This window comes from Triticum aestivum, chromosome 3D (assembly GCF_018294505.1).
Source record: "Triticum aestivum cultivar Chinese Spring chromosome 3D, IWGSC CS RefSeq v2.1, whole genome shotgun sequence".
Taxonomy (NCBI): Eukaryota; Viridiplantae; Streptophyta; class Magnoliopsida; order Poales; family Poaceae; genus Triticum; species Triticum aestivum.
Window position 1 is genome coordinate 416,760,735 of NC_057802.1, and position 23,524 is coordinate 416,784,258.

Sequence of the window (23,524 nt, forward strand, 5' to 3'; positions counted from 1 at the left end):
ACGACCTCTCCGTCCCCATCCCAGCCGATGCCGACGCCGAGACCCTGGAGGCACGTCGCCTCGACCTCATCGCGGAGGGCCAGAAGATAGCCTCCATGAGACGCCTCACCGAGGCCCACCGGCGCGAAGTCGACCGCGCTGCCTTCGGTATGCCGCCGCCTAGCGGCCCGAGCCGAGCCGGCTTCGTCCAGAAGCGCGGCGCGGCCGTCGCCAGCATGCTGGGGGCAGATCACCCCGTCTACGCTACCCCACTCGAGAATCTGCGAGCCGCTCAGGCGGCTGAAGAAGAGCTCAATGGGCTGGGAGCCGATGAGCTCCCCTACATGACAAGACGGATCCAACAGCTGATCGACGCGGCTGCAGAACGGCACGAAGCCGGCGCTCGTGCTGATAGTCATCCCCCGCGCCGAGAGCACGCCGCAACGTCCCGCTCGCCGACTGCGAGCGGCGCACGCCAGAAGAAAGACAAGGAGCCGGCTGCCAGCCGCAGCCGGACTCGCATCACCATCGAGCGCGACGCGGAGGGCCGCCCTCGAGCAGTAGAGCACCAAGGAAATCTGCCTCCTCCCCCGCCTCGAAGAGAAAGACGCCTCACTCCGCCGCCTATCACACACCCGACTCTTGGCGACCGACTCGGCCGCCGAGAAGGAGTCGGCGAGAACGACGCCCGCCACAGGATCTGTTGGGGAACGTAGCAGAAATTCAAAATTTTCTACGCATCACCAAGATCAATCTATGGAGTAATCTAGCAACGAGGGGAAGGGGAGAGCATCTACATACCCTTGTAGATCGCGAGCGGAAGCGTTCAAGAGAACGGGGTTGATGGAGTCGTACTCGTCATGATCCAAATCACCGATGATCCTAGCGCCGAACGGACGGCACCTCCGCGTTCAAGACACGTACGGAGCAGCGACGTCTCCTCCTTCTTGATACAGCAAGGGGGGAGGAGAGGTTGATGGAGATCCAGCAGCACGACGGCGTGGTGGTGGAAGTAGCGGGATCCCGGCAGGGCTTCACCAAGCGCAAGCGGGGAGGAAGAGGTGTCACGGGAGGGAGAGGGAGGCGCCAGGGCTTAGGTATTGCTGCCCTCCCTTCCCCCCACTATATATAGGGCTAAGGGAGAGGGGGGGCGCAGCCTTGGCCCTTCCTCCAAGGAAGGGTGCGGCCAGGGAGGAGTCCTTCCCCCCAAGGCACCTCGGAGGTGCCTTCCCCCTTTAGGACTCTCCCTTTTCCTTATCTCTTGGCGCATGGGCCTCTTGGGGCTGGTGCCCTTGGCCCATATAGGCCAAGGCGCACCCCCTACAGCCCATGTGGCCCCCCGGGGCTGGTGGACCCCCGGACCCCTTTCCGCACTCCCGGTACAATATCGATAAAGTGCGATACTTTTCCGGCGACCAAAATAAGACTTCCCATATATAAATCTTTACCTCCGGACCATTCCGGAACTCCTCGTGACGTCCGGGATCTCATCCGGGACTCCGAACAACTTTCGGGTTACCGCATACTAATATCTCTATAACCCTAGCATCACCGAACCTTAAGTGTGTAGACCCTACGGGTTCGGGAGACATGCAGACATGACCGAGACGACTCTCCGGTCAATAACCAACAGCGGGATCTGGATACCCATGTTGGCTCCCACATGCTCCTCGATGATCTCATCGGATGAACCACGATGTCAAGGATTCAATCAATCCCATATACAAGTCCCTTTGTCTATCGGTATGTTACTTGCCCGAGATTCGATCGTCGGTATCCCGATACCTTGTTCAATCTCGTTACCGGCAAGTCTCTTTACTCGTTCCGTAACTCACATCATCCCGTGATCAACTCCTTGGTCACATTGTGCACATTATGATGATGTCCTACCGAGTGGGCCCGGAGATACCTCTCCGTTTACACGGAGTGACAAATCCCAGTCTCGATTCGTGCCAACCCAACAGACACTTTCGAAGATACCTGTAGTGCACCTTTATAGCCACCCAGTTACGTTGTGACGTTTGGTACACCCAAAGCATTCCTACGGTATCCGGGAGTTGCACAATCTCATGGTCTAAGGAAATGATACTTGATATTAGAAAAGCTCTGAGCAAACGAACTACACGATCTTGTGCTAGGCTTAGGATTGGGTCTTGTCCATCACATCATTCTCCTAATGATGTGATCCCGTTATCAACAACATCCAATGTCCATGGTCAGGAAACCGTAACCATCTATTGATCAACGAGCTAGTCAACTAGAGGCTTACTAGGGACATGGTGTTGTCTATGTATCCACACATGTATCTGAGTTTCCTATCAATACAATTCTAGAATGGATAATAAATGATTATCATGAACAAGGAAATATAATAATAACCTATTTATTATTGCCTCTAGGGCATATTTCCAACAGTCTCCCACTTGCACTAGAGTCAATAATCTAGTCCACATCACCATGTGATTAACACTCATAGGTCACATCACCATGTGACCAACATCCAAGAGTTTACTAGAGTCAACAATCTAGTTCACATCATTATGTGATTAACACTCAATGAGTTCTGGTTTGATCATGTTATGCTTGTGAGAGAGGTTATTAGTCAACGGGTCTGAACCTTTCAGATTCGTGTGTGCTTTACGAATATCTATGTCATCTTGTGGATGCTACCACGCGCTACTTGGAGCCATTTCAAGTATCTGCTCTATTATACGAATCCGGTTTACTACTCAGAGTCATCCGGATTAGTGTCAAAGTTCGCATCGACGTAACCCTTTACGACGAACTCCTTTTCACCTCCATAATCGAGAAAATTCCTTAGTCCACTAGATACTAAGGATAAGTTCGACCGCTGTCATGTGATCCATTCCCGGATCACTATTGTACCCCTTGACCAACTCATGGCAAGGCACACTTCATGTGCGGTACACAGCATACCATACTGTAGAGCCTACGTCTAAAGCATAGGGGACGACCTTCGTCCTTTCTCTCTCTTCTGTTGTGGCCAGGTCTTGAGTCTTACTCAATACTCACACCTTGTAACACAGCCAAGAACTCCTTCTTTGCTGATCTATTTTGAACTCTTTCAAAATCATGTCAAGGTGTGCGTTCTTTGAAAGTATCATCGGGCGTCTTGATCTATCTTCATGGATCTAGATGCCCAATATGTAAGCAGCTTTATCCAGGTCTTCCTTTGAAAAACTCCTTTCAAACAACCCTTTATGCTTTCCAGAAAGAAAAATATTTACATCATTTCGGATCAACAATATGTCATTCACATATACTTATCAGAAATGTTGTATTGCTCCCACTCACTTCTTTGGAAATACAAGTTCCTCATAAACTTTGTATATAAACCCAAAATCTTTGATCATCTCATCAAAGCGTACATTCCAACTCCGAGATGCTTACTCCAGTCCTTAGAAGGATTGCTGGAGCTTTGCACACTTGTTAGCATCTTTCAGGATTGACAAAAACCTTCTAGTTGTATCACATACAACCTTTCCTCAAGAAAATCTTCGAGGAAACAATGTTTTGACATCCTATCTGCAAGACTGCTAATACAACTCCAACAGACTCTTAGCATCGCTACGAGTGAGAAAGTCTCATCGTAGTCAACTCCTTGAACTTGTCGGAAAACATCTTAACGACAAGCCGAGCTTTCTTAATGGTGACACTTACCATTATTGTCTGTCTTCCTTTTAAAATCCATCTGCACCCAACAGCCTTACGACCATCAAGTACATGGATCCTCTCTCGGATTTTATGGCCTCGAGCCATTCGTCAGAATCCGGGCCCACCATCGCTTCCCCATAGCTCGTAGGTTCATTGTTGTCTAGCAACATGACTTCCAAGACAGGATCACGTACTACTCTGAAGTAGTACGCATCCTCGTCGTCCTACGAGGTTTGGTAGTGACTTGATCCGAAGTTTCATGATCACTTTCATGAGCTTCCACTTCTATTGGTGTAGGTGCCACAGGAACAACTTCCTGTGCCCTGCTACACACTAGTTGAAGTGACGGTTCAATAACCTTATCAAGCCTCCACCATCCTCCCACTCAATTCTTTCGAGAGAAACTTTTCCTCGAGAAAGGACTCGTTTCTAGAAACAATCACTTTGCTTCCGGATCTGAAATAGGAGGTATACCCAACTGTTTTGGGTATTCTATGAAGATGCATTTATCCGCTTTGGGTTCGAGCTTATCAGCCTGAAACTTTTCACATAAGCATCGCAGCCCCAAACTTTTAAGAAACGACAACTTAGGTTTCTCTAAACGGTGTCGTCTCAACGGAATTGCGTGGTGCCCTATTTAAAGTGAATGCGGTTGTCTATAATGCCTAACCCATAAACGATAGTTGTAATTCGATAAGAGACATCATGGTATGCACCATATCCAATAGGGTGCAGTTATGATGTTCGGACACACCATCACACTGTGGTGTTCCAGGCGGTATCAATTGTGAAACACTTTCCACAATGTCTTAATTGTGTGCCAAACTCGTAACTCAGATATCTCTATGATCATATCATAGGCATTTTATCCTCTTATCACGACGATCTTCAACTTCACTCTGAAATTACTTGAACCTTTCAATAATTCAGACTTGTGTTTCATCAAGTAAATATTCTCAGCATCTACTCAAATCATCTGTGAAGTAAGAACATATCGATATCCACTGCGTGCCTCAGCACTTCATTGGACTGCACACATCAAATGTATTACTTCCAACAAGTTGCTCTCTTGTTCCATCTTACTGAAAACGAGGCCTTTCAGTCATCTTGCCCATGTGGTATGACTTGCATGTCTCAAGTGATTCAAAATCAAGTGAGTCCAAACGATCCATCTGCATGGAGTTTCTTCATGCATATATATATACCAATAGACATGGTTCGCATGTCTCAATCCTTGCAAAAACGAGTGAGTCCAAAGATCCATCTACATGGAGCTTCTTCATGCGTTTTATCCCAATATGACTCAAATAGCAGTGCCACAAGTATGTGGTACTATCATTACTTTTGGCATGAACATGTGTATCACTACGATCGAGATTCAATAAACCATTTATTTTAGGTGCAAGACCATTGAAGGTATTATTCAAATAAAAAGAGTAACCATTATTCTCTTTAAATGAATAACCGTATTGCGATAAACATAATCCAATCATGTTCATGCTCAACGCAAACACCAAACTCGATGGTAGAGGGAGCATGCGATGCTTGATCACATCAACCTTGGAAACACTTCCAACACATATCGTCATCTCACCTTTAGCTAGTCTCCGTTTATTCCGCAGCTTTTATTTCGTGTTACTAACACTTAGCAACCGAACCGGTATCTAATACCCTGGTGCTACTAGGAGTACTAGTAAAGTACACATTCATATAATGTATATCCAATATACATCTGTCGACCTTGCCTGTCTTCTCATCTATCTAGGGTAGTTCTGCTTCAGTGACCGTTTCCCTCATTACAGAAGCACTCAGTCTCGGGTTTGGGTTCAACCTTGGGATTCTTCACTAGAGCAGCAACTGATTTGTTGTTTCATGAAGTATCCCTTTTGCCCTTGCCCTTCTAGAAACTAGTGGTTTTACTAACCATCAACAATTGATGCTCCTTCTTGATTTCTACTTTCGCGGTGTCAAACATCGCGAGTTGCTCAAGGATCATCATATCTATCCCTGATATGTTATAGTTCATCACGAAGCTCCAGTAGCTTGGTGGCAGTGACTTTGGAGAACCATCACTATCTCATCTGGAAGATTAACTTCCACTCGATTCAAGCGATTGTGGCACTCAGACAATCTGAGCACATGCTCAACGATTGAGCTTTTCTCCCTTAGTCTGCAGGCTTAAGAAACTTGTCAGAGGTCTCATACCTCTTGACGTGGGCACTAGTCTGAAATCCCAATTCTAGTCTTCGGAACATCTCATATGTTCTGCGACGTTTCAAAACCGTCCTGGTGCCACAATTCTAACCCGTTAGCATTACGCATTGAACTATCACGCAGTCATCAAAACGTGTATGTCAGATGTTTCATAACATCTACAGACGACGCTCGAGGTTCAGCACACCGAGCGGTGCATTAAGGACATTAGCCTTCTCTGCAGCAATGAGGACAATCCGCAGTTTACGGACCCAGTCCGCATAATTGCTACTATTAACTTTCAACTAAATTTTCTCTAGGAACATATCTTAAACAGTATAATTAAAGCGTAAGCTATGACATAATTTGCAAAGACCTTTTGACTATGTTCATGATAATGAAGTTCATCTGATTATTGAACTCCCACTCAGATAGACATCCCTCTAGTCATCTAAGTGATACATGATCCGAGTCAAACTAGGCCGTGTCTGATCATCACGTGAGACGAACTAGTCATCATCGGTGAACATCTCCATGTTGATCGTATCTTCTATACGACTCATGCTCGACCCTTCGGTCTTCCGTGTTCCGAGGCCATGTCTGTACATGCTAGGCTCGTCAAGTCAACCTAAGTGTATTGCTTGTGTTCTGAGGCCATGTCTGTACATGCTAGGCTCGTCAACACCCGTTGTATGCGAACGTTAGAATCTATCACACCCGATCATCACGTGGTGCTTCGAAACAACGAACCTTCGCAACGGTGCACAGTTAGGGGGAACACTTTCTTGAAATTTTAGTGAGGGATCATCTTATTTATGCTACCGTCGTTCTAAGCAAATAAGATGTAAACATGATAAACATCACATGCAAATCATAAAGTGACGTGATATGGCCAATATCATCTTGCGCCTTTTGATCTCCATCTTCGAGGCGCGGCATGATCACCTTCGTCACCGGCATGACACCATGATCTCCATCATCATGATCTCCATCATTGTGTCTTCATGAAGTTGTCTTGCCAACTATTACTTCTACTACTATGGCTAACGGTTAGCAATAAAGTAAAGTAATTACATGGCGTTTTCATTGACACGCAGGTCATACAATAAATTAAGACAACTCCTATGGCTCCTGCCGGTTGTCATATTCATCGATATGCAAGTCGTGATTCCTATTACAAGAACATGATCAATCTCATACATCACATATATCATTCATCACATCCTTTTGGCCATATCACATCACATAGCATACCCTGCAAAAACAAGTTAGACGTCCTCTAATTGTTGTTGCATGTTTTACGTGGCTGCTATGGGTTTCTAGCAAGAACGTTTCTTACCTACGCAAAAGCCACAACGTGATATGCCAATTTCTATTTACCCTTCATAAGGACCCTTTTCATCGAATCCGATCCGACTAAAGTGGGAGAGACAGACACCCGCTAGCCACCTTATGCAACTAATGCATGTCTGTCGGTGGAACCTGTCTCACGTAAGAGTACGTGTAAGGTCGGTCCGGGCCGCTTCATCCCACGATGCCGCCGAATCAAGATAAGACTAGTAACGGCAAGAAGAATTGGCAACATCTACGCCCACAACTGCTTTGTGTTCTACTCGTGCATAGAAACTACGCATAGACCTAGCTCTGATACCACTGTTGGGGAACGTAGCAGAAATTCAAAATTTTCTACGCATCACCAAGATCAATCTATGGAGTAATCTAGCAACGAGGGGAAGGGGAGTGCATCTACATACCCTTGTAGATCGCGAGCGGAAGCGTTCAAGAGAACGGGGTTGATGGAGTCGTACTCGTCGTGATCCAAATCACCGATGATCCTAGCGTCGAACGGACGGCACCTCCGCATTCAAGACACGTACGGAGCAGCGACGTCTCCTCCTTCTTGATCCAGCAAGGGGGGAGGAGAGGTTGATGGAGATCCAGCAGCACGACGGCGTGGTGGTGGAAGTAGCGGGATCCCGGCAGGGCTTCACCAAGCGCAAGCGGGGAGGAAGAGGTGTCACGGGAGGGAGAGGGAGGCGCCAGGGCTTAGGTATTGCTGCCCTCCCTTCCCCCCACTATATATAGGGCGAAGGGAGGGGGGCGCAGCCTTGGCCCTTCCTCCAAGGAAGGGTGCGGCCAGGGAGGAGTCCTTCCCCCCAAGGCACCTCGGAGGTGCCTTCCCCCTTTAGGACTCTCCCTTTTCCTTATCTCTTGGCGCATGGGCCTCTTGGGGCTGGTGCCCTTGGCCCATATAGGCCAAGGCGCACCCCCTACAGCCCATGTGGCCCCCCGGGGCTGGTGGACCCCCGGACCCCTTTCCGCACTCCCGGTACAATACCGATAAAGTGCGATACTTTTCCGGCGACCAAAATAAGACTTCCCATATATAAATCTTTACCTCCGGACCATTCCGGAACTTCTCGTGACGTCCGGGATCTCATCCGGGACTCCGAACAACTTTCGGGTTACCGCATACTAATATCTCTATAACCCTAGCGTCACCGAACCTTAAGTGTGTAGACCCTACGGGTTCGGGAGACATGCAGACATGACCGAGACGACTCTCCGGTCAATAACCAACAGCGGGATCTGGATACCCATGTTGGCTCCCACATGCTCCTCGATGATCTCATCGGATGAACCACGATGTCGAGGATTCAATCAATCCCGTATACAATTCCCTTTGTCTATCGGTATGTTACTTGCCCGAGATTCGATCGTCGGTATCCCGATACCTTGTTCAATCTCGTTACCGGCAAGTCTCTTTACTCGTTCCGTAACTCACATCATCCCGTGATCAACTCCTTGGTCACATTGTGCACATTATGATGATGTCCTACCGAGTGGGCCCAGAGATACCTCTCCGTTTACACGGAGTGACAAATCCCAATCTCGATTCGTGCCAACCCAACAGACACTTTCGGAGATACCTGTAGTGCACCTTTATAGCCACCCAGTTACGTTGTGACGTTTGGTACACCCAAAGCATTCCTACGGTATCCGGGAGTTGCACAATCTCATGGTCTAAGGAAATGATACTTGATATTAGAAAAGCTCTGAGCAAACGAACTACACGATCTTGTGCTAGGCTTAGGATTGGGTCTTGTCCATCACATCATTCTCCTAATGATGTGATCCCGTTATCAACAACATCCAATGTCCATGGTCAGGAAACCGTAACCAACTATTGATCAACGAGCTAGTCAACTAGGGGCTTACTAGGGACATGGTGTTGTCTATGTATCCACACATGTATCTGAGTTTCCTATCAATACAATTCTAGCATGGATAATAAACGATTATCATGAACACGGAAATATAATAATAACCTATTTATTATTGCCTCTAGGGCATATTTCCAACAGGACCGACCGCCTTGCTCGATCCTTGGCGTTAGAAGAAGAAGACGATGTCGGTCCGCCATGCTTTGGCCCCCGCATCCGCGACGAGCCCTTCCCCAAAGGGTTCTCGCTCCCCAGAGACACGCCCAAGTACAACGGCTCAGTGAAGCCGGAGGATTGGCTCATTGACTACTCCACGGCCGTCAGCATAGCCAACGGCAATCGGCGCATCGCCGTGAAGTACGTCCCCCTCATGCTGCAAGGCACGGCGCGCACATGGCTCAATAGCCTCAAGCCCTACAGCATCAACAGTTGGCTGGACTTCACAGAAGTCTTCGTCCGCAACTTCACCATTACCTACAAGCGGCCTCCCAAGCCTCGCCAGCTCTCCCTCTGCGTCCAAGGGCCCAAGGAGTCAACCCGCGACTACCTCACGCGGTGGGCCGAGCTCCGCAACTCCTGCGAGGGGGTGCATGAGGTCCAGGCCATCGAGTACTTCACCGCCGGGTGCCGAGAGGGCACCCTCCTCAAGCACCGACTCCTTTGCGATGAGCCGGCTACCCTCGACGAGTTGCTGATCACCGCGGACAAATACGCCACAGCCGACTCCTCAATGAAGACCGAGCTGCGAGTAGACGCCTCTGGGAAGGTGATTGCTCCGGCTCCCAAGACGCCGGCTGGCGACCCCAATCCGCGCCCTTACCAGAACGATCACAAGCGCAAGGCCCCCATGCCAACTTCCACCAGTCGGCAGGTGGCCACAGTTGAAGACGAGCAGCCCGAAGAACGGCCCGCTCCCAAGAAGAAGGGTGGCAGGCCGGCTTGGCAGCCGTCTTTCTCCTACGAGCAAGCTCTCGACGCCCCTTGCAAGTTCCACAGCGGCGCGAAGCCGTCCAACCACACAACCCGGAAATGCCATTGGCTCACCCGCATCACCAAGGGCGAGGGGATGTTGCCGCCTCCGCCTCCCGGTCCGCCGCCTCCAGCCCCCCAGCAGCGGGCGGCCCGGCCGGCAGTCGGCGCCATCCAAGACGAATTCCCCGAAGAGCATGCCGCCTACGTCATCTTCACCAGTCAAGCCGACAACAAGCGTAGTCGGCGCAGACAGCATCAAGAAGTTAATGCAGTCGCCACTAGCACCCCCGAGTTCATGCACTGGTCAGAGAAGCCAATCAGCTGGAGCCAGGCCGACCACCCAGAGGTGATGCCCTCTCCTGGCTCCTATGCAATGGTCTTGGACGTCACCCTCGCAACGGAGAGGCGAGCTGCCAGATTATCCCGCGTCCTGATAGACGGCGGAAGCAGTATCAACATACTGTACCGCGATACCATGGAAAAACTGAACATCAAAGCGAAGCAGCTCATGCCGAGCCGCACCGTCTTCCATGGTATCATCCCCGGCCTGTCTTGCTCCCCAATCGGCAAGATCAAAATGGATGTTCTCTTCGGAGACAAAGATCATTTCCGCCGAGAAGCAATATGGTTCGAGGTAGTGGATTTGGAGAGCCCCTATCATGCACTGCTTGGCCGACCCGCTCTGGCCAAGTTCATGGCTGTGCCCCACTACGCCTACCTAAAGATGAAGATGCCGAGCTCGAAGGGGATCATCACGGCAGCCGGCGACTACAAGAAGTCCATCGAGTGCGCCATGGCCAGTAGTCGGCTGGCCGAGTCCCTCGTGGTGGCAGAAGAGAAGATGTTGGAACGGGTTGTGGCCATGGCCGGCAAGCAGCCGGCCTTGTCCCCCAACCCCAAGGATTGTGATGCGCAGGGCTCCTTCCAGCCTGCCAAAGAGACGAAGAAGATACCTCTGGACCCGGAGAACCCGGAGAGGTTCGCTGTCATCGGGGCGAACTTGGACAGTAAATAGGAAGGCGAGCTCGTCGACTTCCTCCGTGAGAATCGAGACATTTTCGCATGGTCCCCAAAGGACATGCCGGGTGTCCCGAAGGATTTTGCCGAGCACAAGCTACATGTCCGAGCTGATGCGAAGCCGGTCAAGCAACCGCTCCGCCGACTGTCAGAAGAGAAGCGAAGAATTGTGGGAGAAGAGATAGCCCGACTCCTTGCCGCCGGCTTTATCATGGAAGTGTTCTTTCCAGAATGGCTTGCCAACCCAGTTCTGGTTTTGAAGAAGAATAACAAGTGGCCTATGTGTATAGACTACACCAGTCTGAACAAGGCCTGCCCAAAGGAGCCATTTGCTCTGCCATGGATTGACCAAGTGATAGACTCCACAGCCGGATGTGAGCTGTTAAGTTTTTTGGATGCGTACTCAGGGTACCATCAGATCAAGTTGGACCCAGCTGACCGCCTGAAGACTGCCTTCATCACACCCTTTGGAGCTTTCTGCTACCTGACTATGACATTCGGCTTGAGAAATGCCGGTGCCACTTTTCAGCGTTGCATGCAGAAATGCCTCTTGAAACAACTCGGCAGAAATGCCCACGTCTATGTAGACGACATTGTGGTGAAGACAGAGAAGCGCGGCACCCTGCTGGAAGACCTGAAAGAAACATTCGCCAACTTGCGCCGATTCCAAATCAAGCTCAACCCCGAGAAGTGCGTGTTCGGAGTGCCAGCCGGCCAGCTGCTAGGCTTCCTGGTCTCCGAACGCGGCATCGAATGCAACCCCGTCAAGATCAAGGCCATCGAGAGGATGGAGATTCCCACCAAGCTGCGAGATGTGCAGAAGTTCACCGGCTTGCTTAGCCTCCCTGAACCGTTTTATTAGCCGACTAGGAGAGAAGGCTCTCCCCTTGTACCGACTCATGAAGAAGTCCACTCACTTCGAGTGGAACGACCAAGCCGACCAAGCCTTCCATGAGTTGAAGAAAATGCTGACCACTCGGCCTGTCCTGGCAGCGCCGACTGAAAAGGAGCCCATGCTCCTCTACATCGCCGCGACTAGCCGAGTCGTCAGCACTGTTGTTGTGGTCCAGCGCCCGGAAGAATGCCGAGCCCAGCCAGTCCAGAGGCCGGTGTACTATCTCAGCGAAGTGCTGTCCAGCTCAAAGCAGAACTACCCGCACTACCAGAAAATGTGCTATGGGGTATACTTCGCCGCCAAGAAACTGAAGCCCTACTTCCAAGAGCACCCCATCACGGTCGTGTGCACTGCCCCGCTCGCCGAGATCATAGGCAGCCGGGATGCATCCGGCCGGGTGGCCAAATGGGCCATTGCGCTGGCGCCCTACACGATCTTCTACCAACCCCGCACCGCCATCAAGTCCCAAGCACTGGCCGACTTCCTCGTCGACTGGGCCGAGACCCAGTACTTACCGCCGGCTCCCGACTCTACCCATTGGCGGATGCACTTTGACGGGTCCAAGATGCGCACCGGCTTGGGAGCCGGCATCGTCCTCACCTCTCCCAAAGGCGACAAGCTCAAGTACACGCTGCAGATCCACTTCGCCGCCTCCAACAACGTGGCCGAGTACGAGGCGCTCGTACATGGGCTCCGGCTAGCCAAAGAGCTTGGCATACACACCCAGTGGGTGGAATTGCGCAGATTTAACCAAACATTGTTCCAAAAGTAACAAGACAGGAAAACAAAAGATGAAAGACTAGGGCGCGGCACGGAGGCCGAGCTGGTCGGTGGAGACGGCCCAGCCGGCTGAAGGAGCGGCCGCCTAGCGGGTCTCGGCTTGGCCACCACCAGCGCCAGGCGATGCACTCGCACGCGACGTAGTGCTGGAGGTGCGGTCAGGCTGAGGCTGGTCGGCTGCTCCACCAGCCGGCTCGACGTCTTCACCCTCATCCTCCTCCTCTTCACCCTCATCGCTGGAGTCGATCTCCTCCGCCGAGTCTTCACCGTCTGCCGGGTTCAGCCCGAACCACTCCTCCGGCTGGGCGACTCCGTTGTCGTCTACCTCGGGGGCGAAGACGCTGGTGTCGGTGTAGTCGGCGATCGCCGAAGCCCGCCGGATGATAGCCGGCCGCGCCGGCTCCTGCTCCGTGTCGGCTTGCTGCCGCCAGGTAGCCAGTTGATCCAGGCTCAGGCCGGGATACCAGGCCTTGATGAACTCCAGCGCCCGCCTGGCGCCGGAGCGAGCCGCCGAGGCCTTCCAAGCCTCGAAGCGGCCGACTGCCACCTCCAGCCAGTCGGCAGTCCGACTGGGGGTGCGAGGAACCACTTGGCCGGGCCAGAGGGCGGCCAAGACTTGCGCCCCGGCACGCTGAAGCCAACGGAGCAGTCGGTGAGCCGGCTGGATGCGGGCCTGGATCGCCAAGAGCTGCTCCTCCAGCGAACGGCCGGCGGTTGGCGAGATCTCAAAGCCAGCCTGCCTTCGCGCTTGGCGACGGGCCTCGATGGTCTGGTTGGCGGCAGTAGAATAGCCAGGGAAATATTCTGCGGAAGAAAGAAGAAGAAAAGAAGAAAAGAGCACCAAATCAGAAAAAGAGCCAAAGTGGCAGATGGCAAGAAAGGACGAAGAGGTAGGCGGTTTACCGTCAACCAGATCTTCGATCTGGCCATAGCCAGAGATCAGAGTCTGCCTGGCCTCAGCCCAACCAGCCGCCTCCGTCTCGTACTCGGCCTGGAGAGCGGCTTCGCGGTCCTGCACAGCCTTCAGTGCCGCCTTGTGGCCTTCCTCCTGGTCGGCCAACTTCTTGGCCAGGCGGTCGCGTTCCTGCACCAGGGCAGCGAGCTCGGCATCCTTGGCACGAAGGGCAGTCTGAGACTCTCCCAGCTGTGCCCTCAGACTGGCGTTGGCCGCTGCAGAGACGACAGAAAAAGAAAGAACAGTAAGAAGAAGTCGTCAAGGAAGATCCGACCCGACTGCTCAGCAGTCGGCCCGAATCTCGGGGACTACACCCAGTGGGTGCGCTGACGCGCCCCCACATGAGATAAAGAACAAAGCACGTGCCTCGGCTCTCAGTAAGGTCGGCGGTCTTCTGGGTCAGCTCCCGAGCCTGGGAGTTGAAGGCGGCCGCACGAAGATTGTGGTAGTCCTGCAAGATAGACAGAAGTTCGAAGTAAGAGCAAGAATAGCAAAGACAAATCCACCAAGAAGTTCCAAGCCGCCTGCTCAGCAGCCGACTCGGAACTCGGGGACTACACCCAGTGGGTGCGCTGACGCGCCCCCACGGAAGAAATCAAGATCAAGAAGAAATCAAAGTCAAGAAGAAGCAAGAGGGGAAGACTAACCCGGATGGCCGCCCGCGTCGCGAGGAACTCGTCGGTGAACTGCCTCAGCGCCGCAGCTTGGCCCTGGAGCCGGGTCCAGACGTCCTGCGCAGCCACGTTCATCACGGCCGTCCCTCCGCCTGGCGTCCATCCCGAGGTAGCGCTGGCCGCCTCCGCATCCTGGGCTGACGAGCTGGAGCCCACGGCCGGCTGCGGCTCCGACGCGGCTTTCTGTGGCTCCGATGCAGCCTTCCCCGCGCGCCGGCTTGGCGGCATCCGGACCGCCATCTCAGTCCTCGCGGCCGGCTCGCCCCCCGCCGACTGCGTAGGCGGCTGATTAGGCCGGCCGCCTTGAGCCGCCCCAGTTGGCGGGGTCGGCACCGGCGCTCTCTCCAGGATGATGACGTCGTCGTCTCTCCCCAGCCCTGGCTGGTCGCCGCTGGCTCCCTCTGGCGAGGGCTCCACGTCCCCAGGCGCCATGACTCGCAGCGGGGTGACCATCAAAACCTCCCCCGCCGCCGCCGCCGCCGCAGCCTCTGCTTGGGCCCTGGCTACGGCATCGGCGAGCGCCTTCGCCGCCTCCTCCTCCGGTGCCGCCTGGGCGGCGGCCGCCTTCCATGCCTCCGCCTCCCGCGCCTCCTGTTCCTCCCGCGCGTTCCGTTCCGTCACCGCCTGAAGCTCGGCGCGGGGGTCCACACGGCGGGTGGTGCTCCCAGACCCCCTCGGTGACTCGACGACGGAGGCAGCAGCCGCCCGCTCAAGCGACAACGGAGCTCTGATCATTGAAGAAAAAGACAAGGGCTCAGGAACCACCAGAGAAAAGAAAGAAAAAAGAGTATACGAAAGAAAGTGAACTTACGCCGACACGGTCTGCGGTTGCTTCACCGTCTTGCGGAAGCAAGCCGCCTTCGCGGCCGCCTCCTCCCGCCTGGTGGCTGCCGCCCCGCCCCTGGGTTTCTTCGTCCGGCTGCCGAACAAACCCTGGGCGACGCGACGCTTTTGACCTCCGCCCCGAGCAGGCGGTGTAGCGGAGGAACTCGCGCCGCGTCCAGATGCCGGCTGGCGGCGCGGGGCGACTTCGGCCTCATCGTCGTCCGGCCAGTCGTCGAAGGTGACTCCGAGCCCGGAGCCGCCTGCTTCGCCGCCGGCTTGGCCACCGCCCGGCTCGATGTTGTCGTCCATACCGGCCGCCCCCAAGTCGGGGTCCTCCAGATCGTGTTCGGTCCGGTCTGGGACGATTCGACGCTCCGCGTCTGACCCGCCGGCCGGCCGAAGAAGAGGGCTCTGTCGAAAAACAAACCGACTAAGTTAGAGTCGGCCAAGAGGAACTCGGCAACAAAGCAAAGAGAAAGAAAAAGAGACAAGGAGAACATACCGTAGGCGGCGGATTGGCTCGGCTATATGGCTCCTTGCCGAACTGCCACTCTTTGGTGAGTTTGCAGTTCGCAAGGTAGTTCACCATATAGGCGGCCTCCTCGCGCGGCATCTCCTTGGTGCACATTCGGCTCAGATCGAGCTGGCCGCTCATCTGACAGATCAGATGAGGCCGGCTCTGGAGCGGAAGAACCCGGCGCGTGACAAATGCGGCCAGCAGGTCGGGCCCCGTTAAGCCCTCCGACTGGGTAAGCTCTCGCACTCGGGCGACGGCGGCGGACCCGGCCGGCGTCAGAGTCACGGCCCGGAAGGACCGCTGGGGCCGCCTGCCCGCCGGTGGGCCGGCTACGTAAGCCGGCAGGTTGATGTAGTCACCCCGCGGGGCGATGTTCCGCACGTAGAAGTACGATTTTTGCCACTTCTTCACCGATTGGATCAGCGTGATGACGGGGAAGGGGTTGTCGGCGACCGACCTCCGCGACGCGATAAAGGCGCCAGTCTGAGCCGGCACGCCCTGCATGCGCGTGCCCAGCTTGGACTGGAAGAACCCCCCCAGAGCTCGAGGGTGGGGAGGACGCCGAGGTAGCCCTCGCACAGGGTGACGAAGGCTGATAGCAGCACCACCGCGTTTGGGGTGAGGTGGTGCGACTGGAGCTGGTAGAAATCGAGCCAGGAGCGGAAGAAGGCGCTCACTGGCAGGCCGATGCCGCGCAAGAAGTGCGAGCGGAAGACCACCCGCTCGCCCTCCTGCGGCTCCGGCGTAATTTCCCTCGCCGGTGCGAGGCGGACCTCCACCTTGTCCGCGCCGGGCAGCCGTCGCGTCTGGCGGAGGAACTCGACGTGATCCCGCGGAGCCGTCCCAATCCCCGCCATACTGCTCCGTGGCGGGAGGCATGGTGAGAACAAGTGCGGCGACGGAGGAGCGAGTAGTGGAAGAGCGCGGTGGCGAGGCGCTGTCGCGAGAAACGGCGAGCGAAGAAGATGGTGGAAGTAGGAGGAGCGTGCGAGGGCCTGCCGCCCTCCACCTCCCCCTACTTATAGCTCCGCGAGGCGAGGCCGGGGAGGCCGGACGTGGGGGGGCGTGGGATTAACTGCACCCATTCCCCCCACGCACCGCGATTATTGCGCCCTAAAGGCGGGCCGAAACTGCCGCAAGGAGACGTGCGGGCGGTTTCGGGATGCAAAGAATCCGCGCCTGGGCCCGGGCGCGGACGTGGCGGGCCCCCGCCCTGCGGCGACGTCCCGTCACGCGCGTGGGCTGGCAGGCTTTCTGGCCAAGGGAGGCCACGTGGTTCGCAGACGGCAAGTGGCCGGCCCGCGGCCCGGTGCACACACTAGCGAGCTCCCGCCCTCCGACTCCGGAGTTTTCGACCAAGGCGGCACGCCTAACCAAAGCCGGCTCCCAGCTGCCGACTTGTCAAAATAGGAAGTTGGTCGAGCTTCTCAACCCCTATTCCACCTCGAAGCCCAATCAGCTTCGGGGACTACTATCGGAGTAAATGGCCACGGGTAGCCTAACCGACTGCCCCTGGTTCTTCTGAAAAAATTATCAGGCCTTTGGGCCTCCAAGCACTCCAAGCATTGGGCCGCCTTCCCTGGCCGGCTACCTCTGAAGCCGACTCCCGGAAGGCGACCCGGCCTCAACGACCTCCCCCCAGGACAACCACGGGGTGGCCGACTCCAGGGAGCCGGCCAAGAAGAGCGCCGACTCCAAGCAGTCGGCCGAGACCACAACCACCAAAGCTACACCCACATAACGGTGACAAGACGGGGCATGGCCGCAGTGCGGCCAACTACCCCCGAGGCCCGAGGCAGGCATGTCCACATGAGGCCGTACGGGATGACCGTCTCCTGTTCGGCTCGGCACTGTAGCCATGCCAGCCTCAATGTCATCCACGACCGACTCCTGTACGGCCCGCGGGCGGCGGGCCCCTTCCGCCAGAGAGAGGCGCGGAGGCGGCCCGGCCTCCCCTAGTCGGCCAAGGGCGTAGCCGGCCCCCAGAAGCCGGCTACCCCCTTCCTCGAAGCAGGAGCCCCATTAAGGAGACAAGACGAGGTAAGGCTACAGTGAGAGCCCCCGAGGCGGCCCACTGTAGCCACGCTTACCTCGACAAAGCCCTCGTCATCAGAGGCGAGGCTACAGTAAGCAGCCGCCGGCAAGACCCTAGGCGGTGGGGCCGGCCTATCGGCCAAGAGGCCGGCAGCCGGCGGGACCCACCAGTCGGCGGGCCCCAACAGCCGGCGGAGAAGCCGGCGAGTGTAGACACTGACGGCTGGGACCAGAGCCCAGCCGGATTATAATTGTACCCCCGGGGGGTAGGCCTATATAAACCCCCCGGAGCACCCATGCAAAGGGTGGGGTGCTTCTGAACACAGCACACACACCGTAGAGATAGAGAGAAGCAAGAGGTAGCCTTGTTCTTCTTCTCCCTTGAACCCAACAACTCTAGGAGCGATTGTGGCTACCTTTCCTTGATCTAGTGATCATGCGGAGACCCCGCAGAGCAGGACTAGGGGTGTTATCTCCTCGGAGAGCCCCGAACCTGGGTAAGATCCGCCGGCTTGCATGTCTTCGCCTCATCCCGTTTCCAGGCACCGGCGATGTTTTATTGGCACCCACAATGATAAGCCATCCGTTGGCATATGTCGCACCAACCACCCGACATGTCTGTACATGCTAGGCTCGTCAAGTCAACCTAAGTGTATTGCGTGTGTTCCGAGGCCATGTCTGTACATGCCAGGCTCGTCAACACCTGTTGTATGCGAACGTTAGAATCTATCACACCCGATCATCACGTGGTGCTTCGAAACAACGAACCTTCGCAACGGTGCACAGTTAGGGGGAACACTTTCTTGAAATTATTATAAGGGATCATCTTACTTACTACCGTCGTTCTAAGCAAATAAGATGTAAAACATGATAAACATCACATGCAATCAAATAGTGACATGATATGGCCAATATCATTTTGCTCCTTTTGATCTCCATCTTCGGGGCGCCATGATCATCTTCGTCACCGGCATGACACCATGATCTCCATCATCATGATCTCCATCATCGCGTCTTCATGAAGTTGTCACGCCAACGATTACTTCTACTTCTATGGCTAACGTGTTCAGCAATAAAGTAAAGTAATTTACATGGCGTTATTCAATGACACGCAGGTCATACAAAAAATAAAGACAACTCCTATGGCTCCTGCCGGTTGTCATACTCATCGACATGCAAGTCGTGATTCCTATTACAAGAACATGATCAATCTCATACATCACATATATCTCATTCATCACATCCTTTTGGCCATATCACATCACAAGGCATATGCTGCAAAAACAAGTTAGACGTCCTCTAATTGTTGTTGCAAGTTTTTACGTGGCTTCTATAGGTTTCTAGCAAGAACGTTTCTTACCTACGTAAAACCACAACGTGATATGCCAATGTCTATTTACCCTTCATAAGGACCCTTTTCATCGAATCAGTTCCGACTAAAGTGGGAGAGACAGACACCCGCTAGCCACCTTATGCAACTAGTGCATGTCAGTCGGTGGAACCTGTCTCACGTAAGCGTACGTGTAAGGTCGGTCCGGGCCGCTTCATCCCACAATGCCGCCGAAACAAGATAAGACTAGTAGTGGCAAGGAAATTGACAACATCTACGCCCACAATAAGTTTGTGTTCTACTCGTGCATAGAAACTACGCATAGACCTAGCTCATGATGCCACTGTTGGTGATCATAGTAGAAATTTAAAATTTTCTACGCATCACCAAGATCAATCTATGGAGTTTACTAGCAACGAGAGGGAAGGAGTGCATCTACATACCCTTGTAGATCGCGAGCGGAAGCGTTCAAGTGAACGGGGTTGATGGATTCGTACTCGTCGTGATCCAAATCACCGATGACCGAGCGCCGAACGGACGGCACCTCCGCGTTCAACACACGTACGGAGCAGCGACGTCTCCTCCTTCTTGATCCATCAAGGGGGAAGGAGAGGTTGATGGAGATCCAGCAGCACGACGGCGTGGTGGTGGAAGTAGCGGGGATCCCGGCAGGGCTTCGCCAAGCGCAAGCGGGAGGGAGAGGTGTCACGGGAGGGAGAGGGAGGCGCCAGGGGCTAGGGTACTGCTGCCCTCCCTTCCCCCACTATATATAGGGTCCCTGGGGGGGCTCCGGCCCTGGGAGATGCAATCTCCAGGGGGGGCGGCGGCCAAGGGGGTGGCTTGCCCCCCAAGCCAAGTGGGGCGCCCCCCACCCCCAGGGTTTCCAACCCTAGGCGCACCAGCCCACTAGTGGCTGGTTCCCCTCCCCACTTCAGCCCATGGGGCCCTCCGGGATAGGTGGCCCCACTCGGTGGACCCCCGGGACCCTTCCGGTGGTCCCGGTACAATACCGATAACCCCCGAAACTTTCCCGGTGGCCGAAACTGGACTTCCTATATATAATTCTTCACCTCCGGACCATTCCGGAACTCCTCGTGACGTCCGGGATCTCATCCGGGACTCCGAACAACTTTCGGGTTTCCGCATACTAATATCTCTAGAACCCTAGCGTCACCGAACCTTAAGTGTGTAGACCCTACGGGTTCGGGAGACACGCAGACATGACCGAGACGACTCTCCGGTCAATAACCAACAGCGAGATCTGGATACCCATGTTGGCTCCCACATGTTCCATGATGATCTCATCGGATGAACCACGATGTCGAGGATTCAATCAATCCCGTATACAATTCCCTTTGTCAATCGGTACGTTACTTGCCCGAGATTCGATCATCGGTATCCCAATACCTCGTTCAATCTCGTTACCGGCAAGTCACTTTACTCGTACCGTAATGCATGATCCCGTGACCAACCACTTGGTCACTTTGAGCTCATTATGATGATGCATTACCGAGTGGGCCCAGAGATACCTCTCCGTCATACGGAGTGACAAATCCCAGTCTCGATCTGTGTCAACCCAACAGACACTTTCAGAGATACATGTAGTGTACCTTTATAGTCACCCAGTTACGTTGTGACGTTTGGTACACCCAAAGCACTCCTACGGCATCCGGGAGTTACACGATCTCATGGTCTAAGGAAAAGATACTTGACATTGGAAAAGCTCTAGCAAACGAACTACACGATCTTTGCACTATGCTTAGGATTGGGTCTTGTCCATCACATCATTCTCCTAATGATGTGATCCCGTTATCAATGACATCCAATGTCCATAGTTAGGAAACCATGACTATCTGTTGATCAACGAGCTAGTCAACTAGAGGCTTACTAGGGACACGTTGTGGTCTATGTATTCACACATGTATTACGATTTCCGGATAACACAATTATAGCATGAACAATAGACAATTACCATGAACAAGGAAATATAATAATAACCATTTTATTATTGCCTCTAGGGCATATTTCCAACACTTCTTAGCTGGCACCACTCCATTTCGACTCGGTATTGGACTCACCCTAAAGATAGTCACTGTGATTAGAGAGAAGTGGCCCCTACCTACATAGCTAATCTGCTGAAAGTGCACATATCGAATGAAAATTATCATTCAGTGTTCCTAAAAAAAGACGCGGTACGAAACAAAAGAAACTACCACTCTTTTTCCAAAATGCCGCAATCTACGTTTTCAGTGAGACAATGAATAAATCAACCGCGGAGTGAAAGATTCCTATTGGGCATCATACCATAACAAGGGTTATTGACCCCATGGACACCAAGCAGCTCCTGCAATTGGTTCCTCGAGTTCTCAAGGTCATAAGTATCGTCACTATTAGGATCCCAGGCTCCTTCATCGTTCCTCTTCGACTTCCCTCCTTCCTTCGCTCCTCGGTGCATCACAACAAATTCTTTGTGTTGAGAGAAGGTATTACTTTGATTAAACCTCTTTTGGTTCGTGGCGTTTTTTAATCTTTAATTTTTCCCCATATGTTGCAACTGTAAACATCTTTTTATATACACCACTACAAATTTTTGTTGTAATTCATTGATCTTCAATTTATGTCTGGGAGGTATTCACTGATTTATAAGCTTACATTGTCACCAATCTCTTCTATTAGGGAGAGGCTTGCACCCTTGTTGGGCTGCAAGGTGTCGAGGGTGTGGCTGTCGAGCAGCTAGGCAATGTCAACTGTGTCTACCACATATTATCTCTACATGTTCACTAGGTTCAACAACCAATCCTCCGTTATTTTTAAATGCCTCGTTGTGCACACATATCTTTTGATGTACTACTAGGCTTTTTCTGGCTTCTCATGTTGCTACAGTTCTGAATTTCAGTCATGCATTTGTCCATTTCACTAATCCTTACAGTGAAGAATATTCACCTTCCAACTTCTCATTCATTTGTATCCTGCCATGTTCCAGTGATTTGGTGTACTAAACAATAAACTATGTCATTCTTCATTGTAATGCTTGTTTGTAATGATGATTGATCTAATTCCGCATGGTGATCACGAAAAAGCAGCATCTAACATCATACTCTCTTTATTATTAGCTTATTCCCTGTTGACCTGAAGCAGGTTTAAAATTCTGAGGTGAAACCTTAATTTTTCTTGCTACGAAGATATGGCATCATATAATTGACTTCCATGTGCGATTGTATCAATACCATCAATCCAATCACAGTTCCTGATTTTTTGTGTATGAAAGTGTGATCGGGCATAAACATGAAAGAATTAGGAATCAAACAGTGGATTGTTCTTCATATGTGCATCGAGATGAACTGATTTTTGGACGCAACTGTGGTATTAAAACTAAGATTAATGTTTTAAAGTTATATATAATTGCTCGGTAAGAACTACAATACATTCGTAGTAGGCTACTAGAGTGTACAACATCATTATTGTTTCTGTACAATAGTTTAACTGATTCGATCATTGATGTGAGATTATGTGGGCTGTGGTATGCCCACTTGCCCCGTCAAAAATTATGTGGACACGTGTGGGCCTTCCACTTATATTATGCACCATGTGTGGATGTGGATGTGGATGTGGATGGGGGTTGGGGTTGGTCTAAGCGGATAATTTCCCTACTTTAGAGAATGTGGCAAATTGCATTCCTTATGGAGATGGCTTGACAGCAAATTGCACGAGTGAGCGGTTCATTTTTTTCATCAAGTCGTACAATTATTTTTGTTAGGATAGGACGGCAAATGCATTGGTTGGTTGCTGCAAGAGTTAATAACATACACAGTGGCGTATCAGTTGCATATCCAATAATGGACATCATATTTTGTTTCGTGTTAATGCACAACATTCAACTATATATTACAATGTAGCAATGGCTCAGGAGACATCGGATCCACCTTCTTGGCTCGGGAGTTGGGGGCATCACGGGTGGCACACGCCTCCTCCCTCCTGATCGCGGTGGCGGATCGGCACAAACACTGGGAAGGGGATCATGGTGGAGAGCGGGACGGTTGGCGAGGGACTCCTCCTTGGTGGTTTGTGGGGGGGGGGGTATGGTGTAAATGAGAGAGGGTGTCATGGCGAATGTGTGGTTGTCGCCATCCAGTTTTAAAGGGAAGGGCTCCAGCTAGAAATGTCCTGCTACGGCGGAAAACCGAGCGGGAAAGGGAGGGCGGCAGGAGAAGGGAGGTTGCATCGTGGAGTGGGGTTTTTGTTTGGTGCCGCATGTTGAAGATAACATGGCGGATAGTCCGGACAACAACATTTCTTCTTCACATATGGGTTGGGGGGTCCGGACTGTCCAGAAGATTGAATTTTCGAAGTCTGTTGGGCGCCCGTTTGATGTCCGAACACGTTCGAGCGTATGAGGAGAAATGAGTTTCAAGTCAATCGTAATCATTTTCTTGATTCATTTATATGCACTGTAG